Consider the following 14496-nt stretch of genomic DNA (forward strand, 5'->3'; position numbering starts at 1 on the left):
CCAAAAGGTTCAAAATCCTGATGGGAATAAAGACAAAAACTAATCCATGAGTATCTGTTTTAACGTGCTGAAATCAAATTACACTGTTTATTTTCCAGGCGCTTTAGCTCAGATGGCTTTGGGTACCACCCAAATTCAGGAAAAGGCCTGCGCACCTGAATACTAACTGAACTTTCTCCTTATTTTGCCTTCCCCACTGTGTATACCTTCCAAGACTCTCTTTGCTTATATCTAGTCCTGAAATCAAGTGGCCTGAATCCTCGAACTTTGCTCTTCCCTTTCAAAACATTGTTGACTAATCTGTAGTCTTTGCATTTCTATGTAATTTTCGAAGCAACTTTAAAATTACATAGAACACTGGAAAGCAAAAAATATGTCATCAAATGGAGAAAAAAATTAAGGAGAAAGTAAAGTTAGCATCAGATGTGCAAACCTTGTGCATGGTTAGACACACAGATCGATGAACAGAATAAAGAGTTTAGAAATAAAGCCACAAGTGGATATGGTGAATTGCAATTCAAAACAGAAAAGCTAGTATGTGAACAAACAGTACTGGGACAAACGGATACACATACAGAAAAAACTAATTTCAACTCTAACCTCACAGCACACACAAAAATGAACTCAGAATGGACCAATGACCGAAGCAAAAAAACTAAAACCATAAAACTTCTAGAAAAAAAATTTGTAACCTTAGAGCAGACAAAAACATCTTAGATAAGACACAAAAAGCTCTAAAGTACAAAATTAAAAATCATTAAACTGACTTCATCAAAACTTAAAAGTTCTGTTTGTCAACAGTCACCACAAAGAGGACGAAAAGGCAGGTCTCAGATTGGGAGAAAATGTCCACAATTCATACATCTGACAAAGGACTTAGATCCAGAAAACAGAAAACACGAATTATAGGATAGTAATAAAATTCAGGTCAGAAGATTTGAACAAATGTGTTCCAAAAGAAGACACAGTACTGGTCAAACGCGGAAGAAAAGATGCTTGACATCATAGTCATGAGAAATCCCAACTAAAATCACAGCGAGATACCACTGTTCACGTATTAGAATTACCAACATTGAAAAGGCAGATAAAGCCACGGGTTGATGAGAATGTAGAGCACCTGGCATTCTCACACGTTGCTGTAGGGGTGCAGAACGGTACAACCACTTTGGGAAAGTCTCGTGGTTTCTTATGTGATTAAACGTGCTTTCACCTTATGTCCCAGCAATTCCTCTCTAGGTATTTACGTAAGAGAAATGAAGACACACATCCATAAAAAGACTTGTACAAGAATGTTTTAGAAGTTTTACTCATAATAACCCCAATTTTGAAATAATCCAAATGCCCATTAACAGGTGAAAGAACACATCAATTGTGTATTTATGGAGGACTACTTGGCAATAAAAGGAACAAACTGTTGATAAACACAAAGATGGGAATGAATTTTAACATTAAGCCAAGTTTAAAAGCCAGACACAAAAGATTCCACACTGTACAGTTCAATTTATATGAAATTCTAAAATAGGCAAGCTAATCAATGGTGACAGAAACCAGGCAACCGGCTGCAGGGGGCTGGGCTGACACGGGAACGGAGGAGCCTGGGGTTGAGTGAAAGGTTTTATATCCAGATTTGGGTGCTAGTTATCCAGGTCTACGCATTTGCCCCAACTCACTGCACTGGTGGTTCTATTTTAAGTAAATTATACCTAAATAAAGTTGATTTAATAGTTCTTTGGAAACAAACTTTACAATCTCCTTTGCAGACTCCTTCTCAATCTGGGGCCCCAGGGTTCAGTTCACTTCTCCACTTACACCCATTTCCGAAAGGATTTCATCCAGTCCCATGACTGTAAATGCCTATAGCATACGGACAGCCCCCAGATTTTTTATCTCTCGATTAGACGTGTCTCCTAACCTCCAAACTCAAACAACCAACAAGCTACTTAACACCTCTACTTGGCTGCCGAATGAGCATCTCGAATTTACCACGTTTAAAACAGAAATTCTGATTCCCACCAAAACAACTCCTTTCCCTAGTCTTCTCTGATCTTTGCAAATGGCATCATCTTTCATCCAAGCGCTTTGCCCAAAACACTAAAGTCACTTTTGATGTCTCTCTACGACTCACACTCCATCTTCATATTTCACATCATGTGTGATCCACATTCATACGCAAATCTATCACCAAAACATACCCTGGACCGAGGAATTCCCAGGTTCAGGCCTGGATCACGGTAACAGCATCCTGACCCTCCCCCTGCTCCCATTCCTGTCCCTAGTCTGTTAGACACACAGCATCCGGAGTGCTCAAGACTCGCCAAGAGCTACCCACCGCACTCAGAACAAACTCCAAATTTCTTCAAGAACTTCTGCTGTCCCAGAATCTAATTTAAAAAAAAAAAACAACAAAACAAAACTAAGCCCTTTCGTTGGTTCTGCTGGATGAATGACACACATTACATAGGTTTCCATTTTGATAACTGAGAAATAAAGAATTGTTGAAGATGGATAAAATCAGAACACTGCTAGAGCTGAGAGAAGGCTGGCAACGTTCAGATCGGTCAGCACACATATACACAGGTCACCACCGGAGCTCCAGCCATTTGGGGAGGACCCCTTAGCTACCATCAGTGTTGTCTCAAGTTGGTCATGATTTGCTGAAACAGGGGTCCACTTCCCTGGAAAGATAACTGTGTTCTTTTATAATCGTTTCTTGCTAAGCCATCCCGAGTCTTGTTTGGTTCCCCTCCCTCTGTCTCTTTCGGCACTGCTAAGTGGAAACTGCGAAGCTGGCAGACAGAAGGTAAGCTCAGGTCAAAACCGCTAGTGGGTCACAACAGCCTTAAGCCAGGGGTTAAGTTTTCTTCAAATCGGAATTCCCAAACCTCACCTCTACTTCTTGGCATATCGCCCTGTGTATCATAGGTTATTATGAAATTTTGAAGACAGACTCCACTCAATTTAAAAAACAAACACCTCAAAGTAAATACTTCTCCAAACCTACCTTTCATTCCTTTTAAAATCTATTCCAAAACTGCTATCCACAATTGCACATTTCCATTTCTAGAATATACCATTTCAAGTTAAATAATCAAAACTTCAGTTCACTTAACCTAGCTATTTCTACACTTTCATCTATTTCAATAGCAATAAATACAAGCCAAAAACTACAAGAAAGCAGTAAATATTGGTGGGGAGTGGACATTAGACTTAACTCCAAAGATGGCACTAATGAGAAATACAGTTTGAAAAGTACTTCCTAAATAATTTACAGGAGCTTAGAAATAGACTTTGGTAACAAGTAACCAGAGAACTTTACAGTACGCACATGAACTAACCAGAGACAATTGTTTGAAACACTAAATACGCACTTATATAAAATTTCTGCACTAAAACTACAACAGTCATGTGAATATGAACACAATTATCAGGCATAATGTCAGCCTGATGCTCTACAAGCGAATGAAGTGAAACAAACTGTGAATGTTCTATTTCCGGGAATAGGTCAAAACAGGATCTTAAGTCTGATAAAATCAGGAGAGACCTGGAAAGATGACTGCTTAAAAATTACTCATTTCCTATTTAAAAATTTATGATTAATCAAGTCTGTCTGTTTTCATTAAATGGCCAGTATGTGCGAGGCAACGGAGAAAGTGATTTTCCAGGTGGCGGCCTCGGGAGGTACGCGAAGAATGAGGGTTGTTCTAAAATCAACATCCCAAGTGAGCACAGCTCTTCCTTCACCTCTACTTTTATGACAGTAACACATGCACAGAGTTTCAGAGTCAAAGGGTCCAGCAGGGTCACCACGACAGAAATGTCAGCAGCCCTAGACCCACCACGCAGCTTTCCAGAGGCCATCAGGCCAGTTCCCAGACTCAGTCCTGGACCCGGCAGGCCAGACCGGCTCGTCCTCAACAGCACCATCCTTGCAACCACTTACATTCCAGCTCCTTCTGACACTCCAGTCCCCGGTCCTTGAGTTTATGCCTCTTTGACACCTCACTGCCATTTTAGAGGGGTTTCAGATAAGCGTGTGTGTTTAATCTGCTACAATTAACTGTACATCTCAAAACTCGGTCCTACAACCATCATCAAGATACCAGTTTTCTAAGATCGTTTTGATAGTATCTGAATTTTATTTTTAGAATCCAGTTATAAATTTAATGACATTTTAATAAATGTGATACTTAACATTTCTTGTTCTTTTTACTTTGTATACAATAAAACACTCTAAGATAAATCATTTCTGCTAAAGAATTATAACCAAAGGTTTAGTTTATCCTCAGGTAACCAACAAGTGACAATCAACTATTCAACCACGTGGTGTCTTTAAGAACCAAGGTTAAAGGCTCCTTCCACGATTACTCTATTCATAAACACACCCTCCTAAAGAGGTGCAGTGGCCATTCTTCACACTTTAAGGTCACGTCTCACCTTTTCCTAGAGTTGGTTTGTTAAAGATGTCACTTTGACTCAACACACTTGCCTTTTATAGAGGGAGAAGACAGGACTGTAAGATACGACTTCTCCACTTCAAGAACCTAACATCAAGCCACGGTTATTAGTCACAACGTCTGGCCGCCAATCGTGGGCGACAGTGCTGGGTTTTACAGGATTAGCTATCCAAATGCCAGCCCCCCCACCCCATCTCACTATGTCCGCAGTGTTCTATTCAGGGCATCTTTATCACATGTTGTGAAAAGTGTTCTCTCAGTTGTCTGTATCCTTCACTAGACCGAGCTCCTTGAAGATCTCAGACATCTGAGTCCCTGAGCCTGGCCCTGCCCTGACGAGAAGGCCTTATGTGGGGTGCCAGAACAGGAGCAGTGTGAGAGATCATCACCACAGGCAGCGATGTAGCTGCAGGCTCCTCCCAGGGACCGCAGCATCCATGTAGCTGCAAGCACGGAACAGGAGTGACACAAAGAGGGGACGTCTCCCAGCTGGGTGGAATGCCCAGCATGCCACCTCTCTAGTGAAAACTGGGAGGAACAGGGAAATCAGCTTAGTCGCTAAAATCAGGTTCAAAGTGTTCTGAAGGGCTATGAGTGTCTTGAATGAGTATTTTGGCTATTTTTCTTGTAGGCATTCAAAGATATTTAAGCAAAGAGTAATATGATGAGACAGTTTTTAGGCAAATAATAAAGACTAATCCATATCTATGATGGATTGTAAGAGAGAAGCTGAGACAGCGGATATGACAGAAGGGCTAAGGGTTTCCAAGGAGAAATAAAATTTTTAGAATCTCATAACCTATTGGTTACAGACACTGAGAAGAAAAAGTCAGGTTTTTCCATTAGGATGTATTCTATTTCTTTATGATGTTCCCTATTCATTGATTCATGGTTATCATATCTTCTTTTAATTCTTTGAGCATATTTACAACAGCTGCTTTGAAGTCTTTGGTTAATTCAACACCTGTGTCCATTCAGAGACAGTTTTCAATTGATTACTTTTTTCCTTGTTTCTCATAAGTTTTTTGTTTGTTTAAAAAGAGACATGTTAAAATAATATAGTAACTCAACTTTGATTGTCTTTTTTCTTGAGCACTGTGCTGTTTTTTTGTTTGTTAGCGAGGACTCAGTCTGCTGAATATCTCTCACCCTTGGTATGCAGTGGCTGACACCTTTGCTCAGTTTTTTAAATTCCTGGTTTTACATTTCAGCCTCACTCTGGGAGTTACCCCTGTGTTTGTACATCTTAGCAGTCAGAGCTGTGCTCAAACACCTCCAGCCAGTAAGGCTTCTGCCCTCTGCCGAGGGATCTCACGTGGAGAGCTCCTGCCAGCAGTTCTCAAGTCCGCCCAGCCTTCACTCTCCCTCAGACCCTCCCAGGCCTCCCCCGACAGCGACGCAGTCTCCAGTCAGCCAGGGCTGGGCAGAGATCTTCTCTAGTCCCTTTGTGGTTCTCCCGCTTCCAGGATCTCTCTGCTAAATGTATGGACCACATCCTTGGAGCAGGAGAGCTGGGGGGCGTTCTCTGTTAGCCGCCGCAAGGGTTCTCTGCCTTCCCCTCCAAACCAAGCCAATCGCCTCTGGTATCAAAGCTGCTGTTTTTGTGGCCGGCCCTGACCCTAGGACAACTCTGCCAAGGAATGAGGAATGGAGGTGACCCCAGGCAAGAACACCACAGATTCCCACTGTTCCTGCTCAAAGGTCAGCAGTTTTCTTTTGCATAAATGCTTTTCAAATTGTCCTTTGCTTTTGGGCAATTTCCAGAGCCCTCAAATGGCTTTGACAAGTTCGTCCAGTTATACAGCTGTTTTGAGGGGAAAAAACTTGTGGACCTTTTCACTCCTCAATAGCTGAAAGTTCTGTCAATTAAAATAGGATTTTGTAGGCTAGTCTGGAAATACTGTTTCTGTGGGAGGTAAATTAAAGTGCTAAAATAGATCCAGAAAATCAGGAACTTATCCAGACCCAGACAAGTCCTGTTGACAAGAAGAGCTTGCAGACTGCATGAGGGAAAGTGCGCTGAGCTCTGTCACGGGGAAGCCAGCTCTGTGTCTTTTAAACACTTTTAAAATCCACCTGCTTCACCAGCGAAAGCCAGCCATGCCACCTGCTTACAAGATTCAGAGCGCCCCTCCCTCCCCCCTGCCTTTGGTTCCCAGTCACTAATTTGCCACTATCCTCCACGGGGTCAAGTAACCAGCTCCCCAGGGTCCCCACTTAGGCTCTTCTCTGGAAAGAGAGACACCAGATTCTGGTTCCTGGCGATCAGCACTCAGTCTTAATTTCTTCCTAGAGACCTGCAGGGAGTCTCTGCTCCTCAATAAAACTGCTGTTGCTCGGAAGGCAGGGCCTGTGGGGTCCTCCGCCCTGGCGCCCCAGCCAGGTGCTCTCTCAGCTGGAACAAAGAGGTCTCAACGAGTCACAAATGGAATCGATGTTGTGAGGGATTGTGTCTGTCCTCTTACAAAGCCTTATCGCTGGAAAAAAAGGAAAGGAGCTCAGCTGTACTCACTGGACCAGACACAAATAGTGGCATTGATACATGAAGTCACTCGATTCTCTCCTGTCCTCCCTTTGTTTACAGACCACAGAGATAAACCAAGCCAGCTACTGTTGGGGCTTCAACAAAATCTTAACTCTGCTCCCATACCTGGCTCTGTAACATAATGAAGTCACTTAATTGTGTTTTACAAAGATAATTTCCAAAGTTGACTCAAATACACGAATAAAACTGGGTACCTGTTGGTATGAAGCAAGACAATTTTACAATTTTATCTTTCAAAATACAAAGGCTTCTATAGTTTACATCAAGATTTAAAAACTTTGGATTCCAATTCAAAATATCATCTGATTAATAGTCCCTAAGTCACCAAATACACAGAAACAAAAAATTAAAGCTTTTAAAAACATCAAAAACCACACCTGGCAGACAATGTAATGACAGACTCTCAGCATAGCTGAGAAATACGATTACCCACAGAAATGCATCCGGATTCCAGTCTGTTCTAGTTGCTACTAAAACCAGGACCAGGAAAAAAAAAAAAAAAAAAAAAGTTTGGGAAAGGCTTCAGGTCACCCCTCCCATCCTCAAGTCAAAGACCCGGGGCCTCTCCCAGCCGGGACCTGGAACTTGTCACTCTCTGTTCCTCAGGGGCTGCATTTTAACAAAGGGTCTGAGCTCCCTCCCGTCTCGCACAAAAGGTCACTCATCTTTCTTCTATTATACTTCGGGGTGAAAAAATATTTAGTTGGAAAGTAGAATAGGAAAAACAAAAAAGCGATTCCGTTAATTTCATAAAGTTCTTAAAAACCAGGGTGGCAAGGAAGACTGCGTGAACAAGTTTTCCACACTCTGGCTCGTAATACAAAAGATCCGAGAAGTGGGAACAGGAAGGAGACACCACCCCGCTGAGCACAGCCGGGTCGGCCAGGGCCCTTCGGGAACCGGGCCCAGAAGGACCGGTCCACACTGCAATCGGCCCTCTGGCTGTAGGCTTAAAACAGGCGGCTGGTGAGCGGCCTCCATGCAGCTCTGCTCACATCACATCCTGACCACTTAATACATCTGGCGAGGTGCTGAGGATGCAAAGTTGAGTGGGCTCAGTCCATGTCCTCTCAGGTTCCAAGCCCAGTGGGAGAGGCCAGCACCTGCCCAGCACCCATCCAGCACCACCCCAGGGGCTCTGACACTCACGTGTCTGCACACTCAACATCCCTGAAATCAAGAATCCTCTCACAGCTGATAAAATAATGGTACACAGGACAATGGATGGCATCCTGGTTCTAATGAAATACAACGTATGTCTCACTGCATCTTCACGACAATCCTGTGAGGCAGGTGTTCTTATTACTTCTAATTTACAAATGAGGAAACTGCGGACAGGGAGGCTAAATGACTCAGACAATGTGATGAAACTACCGAGCAGGGGAGCCGGACCCGGGCCTGGCGGCAAGGCTCCAGAGTCCGGCTCTTAACTCCCAGGGCTGCCGCCTGGGGCCAGGTGCGCACAGCCGGGACACGTAAGGCTGACTCGTCCCATCAGGAAGGGGAACGGGACAGGGCTTCAGCACAGAGACCACATACAAACAGGGCTCTGAAGACAGGCAGGAGCACGTGGTGGGGGCAGGGGGCTCCCTGCAAACACAGAGGAACCGAATGATAAACAGTGCAGTGTGTGCACGGAGCTACAGACGGCTCACTATGGCTGGACCAGCTCAGGGGAGAGGCAGGCAGGGCCCCAGCACAGAGCCACCCTGTTGAGGGAGCCGACGCAGAGGGGAGCCCCGGCCGGGCCGAGACTGCAAAGGACCAGAGGGCAGGGCGCCGCGAAGCAGGGCCGGGGCTGCAGAGCAACAGTGCACTGACCGCAGGGGTCAGGAGGGAAGTGATCACAGCTGATGATCACCACCACCGACTGCGAGCTTCTCATGCCAGGTGCGGTTGTAAATGCCTTACAGATGTCTCAGCCTCAAAACAACCCAAGACGAAACTGAAGCAAGGCAGTTCTCCGTGACGGTTAACACGGGTGAGAAGCAGCATGAAGAAGGGAGGATTTATCCCAATGACCTGCCTTCACTGCTTAGGTGCACGTTGCCCCAAGAGGGCACAAGTGAGGAAGAAGAACTCTGACGCCCAAGATGCTCTTAGTGTTAGACGCTGGGGCCGGGGTGGAAACGAGGAGGACAGAGAAGGGGCAGCAACAGTCTCTGCCAAGGAAGCAGTGCCCGCAGACCACTGGCTCACGGCTCCTCCAGCCAGGGTTACCTCCTCTCCTCTTTTGTCTCCCTCTCGGTTACTTCTATGTGACTATAAAAAAGTATCTTTATCTTCAGCTTACACTTTTAATTATGCATTTATGTTATCTGCTAAGTGTGAGTGGATAAAGTGTATACATTTAAAGATGGCTAAGATTTACACTCATCTTTGTAAAGAATGGGAAAGGGAACTGAAAAATACCAATTAAAATAACTTGCAGGAGGAACAAAGGCTTCAGTGAAGGATGAAATCATGAACTCTGCAGTAGCCCAGACCCATCATGCGGGTCTCTCTCCAGCACCCTGCTGCCCCAGCATGACAGGGACCAGAGGACAGGGCAGTCCACCCCGGACTGGACAGGCGCCCAGTGGTAGGTGGGACTACACGGGAGCTGACAGTGAGCAGAACACGGAGACGATGTACAACAAGAATGTGAGGTCAGGAGACACTGAGCAGGAGGACTGGGTGGGAACAGCATCCCCTCCAGCACAGTTTTCGTCTCTCATTCCACCGCCCCTGAAGGTGGACGTCTAGTCGCAGACTGCAAGGGAGTAAGAAGCCCGGGCGCAGAAGGCTGTGGTCCCAGCTGGCAGACTTCAGAGGCAGGGCAGCAGCAGACGAGGGAGTGGACAGCGAGGACAAGAACATAAGGACACGGCAAGCGCTCAGACAGCGCTGATGACAGGGCTGGGTGGCTGGTCCACCAGGCCGGCTACAAAAGGCAAGAGAACTCCAGCCCCGCTGTTCTCAACTTCTTGGTCTCAGGGTCCTCTACACGCTTCAAAACTACTGAAGCATAACCCACTTAAACAACAGCCACTCATCTTTACCGTATTAGAATCAAACAGAGAATTTTAAAAATATTTGTTAATTCAAGAATAGCAACAATAAGCCTACTACGGTAGGATTTTATGAAACAACGTTTTCATGAAAAACAAGTATGTTTTCCAAAACCAAAAAAAGTACCGAGAAGAGTGGCACTATTTTTACGGTCTGCACATCTTTGTAACGTCTGACTTAACAGAAGAGAGCTGAATTCTCAAATGCTTCTACTGCAATAGCACATGTCAAGCAGCCTCGGTGGAGTCCCACCGTACTCCCATGAGAAAAGAAAGTGGAAAAGGCAAATCACACCTAAGGGTTCTTATGAAGATAGCTTTGACCTTTCCGCCTCCTAAAAGGATCTCAGGCACTCCCAGGGTCTCTGGACCATACTTTGCAAACTGCTGATGTCAACAGGCACAAACATTAAATCAGGTATCAAATTTGGCTGGCACTTTTTCTATTCTGTTTTTGTCTGTCTGGTGGGGATGGAGGGGTTCGTATATCAGAATCACTATCCCATTCCCCCAAATTCTAATATAACTCTTTACCCCAAAAAGGGGAGAATTATTGCTGTAGAAAATACTATTAGGAATAAAAGAACGCTCTGTTGGGTGTATTGGGGGGTAAGGAAAATGGTTAAGAATCACTGATTGACTAAGGGGTCTTACACGTAACAGAAGGCATCAAACGAAGCCTAGATAAATTAAGATGCCAACCCAAGAATTAGAATTAAGAATTGAAGCCTCCCAATTCAGTGTTCAAACTAAGATGAATTTATATTAGTTGCATACATACTAATGCCATTTGCAGCAACATGGATGCTCCTGGAGAATGTCATTCTAAGTGAAGTAAGCCAGAAAGAGAAAGAAAAATACCATATGAGATCGCTCATATGTGGAATCTAAAAAACAAAAACAAAAACAAACAAACAAAAACAAAGCGTAAATACAGGACAGAAATAGACTCACAGACAGAGAATACAGACTTGTGGTTACCAGGGGGGTGGAGGGTGGGAAGGGATAGACTGGGATTTCAAAATTGTAGAATAGATAAACAAGATTACACTGTATAGCACAGGGAAATATACACAAAATGTTATGATAACTCACAGAGAAAAAAATGTGACAATGAGTGTGTAAATGTCCATGAATGACTGAAAAATTGTGCTGAACACTGGAATTTGACACAACATTGTAAAATGATTATAAATCAATAAAAAATGTTAAAAAAAAATACTAATTATCAATGAAGGAAAACCACCCCAAAATAAAATGAGTGGGACACTGAACATCTGCCGTGGAAAATCCACACACTGATAAGGTCAGGAGGACTGAGTTTAGGGCTGGCACTGAACGATTTGGTCTCAAACACTGAGTCTGCTGAGGTCCATTTGTATAAACCTGGGAAAGGCACCCAGTTCTCCGAGGCTCTGATTTTTCCAACTGTAAAGCTGAAATACGGTATTACAGCACCGGCCGTTGTAAGTGGGGATGCACTTCAGCATTTAAGGTGCATCTGACATAGAAACTGTGTTTAATAAATGTTAGCTATTACTGGCAGTTTAGCTATTAAGAGTAATCTATTTGTAATTAAACTCAACTATTGTCCTTGAGGGCTTTCAGCCTATTCATTTCTTAGCTTTTATCATTTCCTTTTGTTGGATTTTTCTTTCAGGTCTTTAAGTCTGTTCTCCAAACATTTTAAAGCTCTTGTGTCCAAGGAAAAAAGTTTTGCATACTACTCTACATAAAAGTCCTCTAACCACTCATATTTTGAAAGGAAACTATGCTCCAACAATACGAGTTATTTACAGGACTTTTTAAGACTCTGAAATTAAATAGCACCCAGCCCATCCTGATACTGCCTGTGACCTTCTACCTGAGGCCAGTCAATGCTCAGGCACATACTCCGTAACACCCCAAGGTTAATTTCCAGGCCAAGAAGAGACGGGCAATCCTATCTCTTTTCTGGGCTTCATTAAGTTCAAGCAAAGCTCAGTTTTCACCGTGAGAAATAGATGCCCAGGCTCCTCTGTTGTAATAATTTCTCGCCAAAATGCCCAGCCATTTTTCAGGTCATCAGATACTTCCTCTATTGCCCTTTGTCCATAACTGCTCTAAATAAGTAGTGTTTACTACGCCAGCAACAGCAAGCAGGATGAGTCAGTATTTCTCCCTGATACAAATTAATGTATCAAAAAGTATTTTAAAAATCTATATTTATTATGTATTTTGATAAACAGCAACCTCAAGTATGGCACTTGTAAAAGTCTGAGTAATTTTAAATAAAGGAACATTATTTCGAGAATAAAATCACCATTATTCAGATATTTCTTTAAAGGGCAAAACCTTTTTAAAAAGATCCCAGCACTGCATTCTAATGAAGACTAAGAAAAAGCCAGTCACAACACAATGTCTCAACTGTGCTCGCTAGTCTTTCAAAAAATAAACCAGGCTGTTTATGCTCTCTGGTAAGCAGGTGAGAATCTCTTTTTGTTTCTCAAAAAAAAAAAAAAAACAAAAACCCAAAAAACCCAATTTTAAAATAATCTCAGTAAATCAGCAACCTAATCACATAAATGAATTTCACAGACTTCCAGGGCTGACAGTTACTGGTTTTATGACCCTGTTCAACTGACTTCGCCTTTTGGAACTTCCTTTTCCTCCTCTGCGCGGTGGCTAAGGACACCCCTGCACAGGACTGCTGGGACAGTCAGATGGGATATTTATAAAGAGGACTCAGCAAAGTGACCAGCACATGGAAGTCAGTCCGCCACTCAAGTTTCAAAGTCAAAGTCCAGACACTCTATTCAATGGTACTATTTCTAACACAGTGAGGACAAACCCTGTCCATGTCAAGTGTATATATTTACTGTAACAAGACACCACAGGCAGACTAAGCATTCAGCAAGCCCTAATTTTCCCAGTTTCTTCATTTCTTACCTAAAAGTCATAAAAAAAAAAAGTCCATTCACACAAGCTTTTTCTCTCACAAAACCTCAGCGTGGACCATGCATTTTATGCAAACAGCATGGGGTTCTGACAGGTGACTGGACAATTTGTTCATCATTCCAACAGACAGTTGTGTGTGTTCTTAGTTTTTCTTTCAACAGACTATCAAGGATTAGGGTTTTGCCGTAAAGGACTAGTTTCCAGAGGTGCCCCAGACGGACAGAGGAGTCCTTGTACTCTGCCAAGGAGGAGTATGGATTCTTATTTTTAATTATTACAACTATCTGGTTATTCTTATTAATATATGAATTGCTATTTTCAAAACAGGAAAGACATGTTAGCTCTTACTGGGAAGACATGGAAGCTATCACTATGTAATTGGATACTATCTTCAAAACTCCCCTTTGTTTTTTAATTGATTAACATGGAGAACTCGCTGTCAAATTGGCATTTCAGACAGACCTGACCTGGCGGAACCCCGTGACACGAGTCACCTGGGCAAATTTCCTCTGACTCTAACACACTCAGATACAACAGCAACACCCAGAGTAACAGCTTTACTTCCCAAGGGACGCACGTTCAAGTTGCCAGCATCCCCACACGGGCGCTACCCTTCCACCTCGTACAGAAAGCCTGCGTCCGAGGGAAGCATGCTGCCCTCACTTGCTCAAGGATGACTGGATGCTTAACAGAGGATCCAGTTCTACAACTTGGAGCAGAGCTTAGAATTCAAATACCTCCAAAAGAGGCACTGCAGGGACCTGACAGGGTAAGGGAATGTGAATCAGACCCGTTCCCGAGTGCAGAAGCCGCCGGTGCTCTGCTGTGGCCTGAAGATTTCTCAGGACTCCACCAGGCTGGGCAGCCTGCCACTTTCGCCAAGTAACAGGTTTTCCCTCCTTCGGAGCTAAGCATGTTCAAAACCCTCAGAGCTTAAGCACAATATGTCAAAAGGCCACTGCATCCTTTTGGATAAAAACACCTTCATCTTTGCTCTAAGGAAGAGTAACCAACACGTACAAACCCCTGCCTTAGTTCAGGACCCCACTGGCTCCCATTACCTCTCCTCAGTCAACTTCGGGTATTTCTTTTTTAATTACATATTCTCATAATCATAAAGCTGAATGCTTAGAATAACAAAGTACAGGAGCAAACAGCTTGGGCGCTGGGTGCAGTCAGACACACCTCGTTCTAATCCCAGATCTACCACTTACTAACCTGCTTCTGGGGGAAGAGCTCCACCACGCCCACCTCCAGGGCGGCTGCTGGGATTACCTGACAACCCACGCACTTCGCACAACGATGGAGATGCAATAATTACTGAAACATGAACTGTTACAAGGATAAGATAACGTAAAAAATCAATTTTAGAATTACTTGTGGTTTTCTGACTGAAATGCAACTTTTAGCTCAGGATCGCCCAGCGGTACCCAAAGGGCCTGGGCCTTCATTCCAATCCACCAAAAGGCTTTCACATACGGTCCACAGAGAGCAGAAAAGGAAAAAAAAC

General features: G+C 43.6%; 1 protein-coding gene across 5 annotated transcripts in view; it reads right to left on the minus strand.

Annotated features, from left to right (window-relative positions):
• The window catches only part of MBOAT2 (membrane bound O-acyltransferase domain containing 2), a 110849-nt gene that overhangs the window by 42340 nt on the left and 54013 nt on the right, over nt 1–14496 (minus strand). Inside the window, exon 1 of one of the 5 annotated variants that reach the window (XM_032496986.1) lies at nt 3476–3481. The exons of the other annotated variants lie outside the window; for them this stretch is intronic. The gene's annotated coding sequence lies outside the window, so the exon portion shown is untranslated. Of the gene's footprint in view, nt 1–3475; nt 3482–14496 lie in introns of those variants that run through there. 5 annotated transcript variants of the gene reach the window in all.

The sequence above is a fragment of the Camelus ferus genome, chromosome 15 (genome assembly GCF_009834535.1).
Source record: "Camelus ferus isolate YT-003-E chromosome 15, BCGSAC_Cfer_1.0, whole genome shotgun sequence".
Classification (NCBI taxonomy): domain Eukaryota; kingdom Metazoa; phylum Chordata; class Mammalia; order Artiodactyla; family Camelidae; genus Camelus; species Camelus ferus.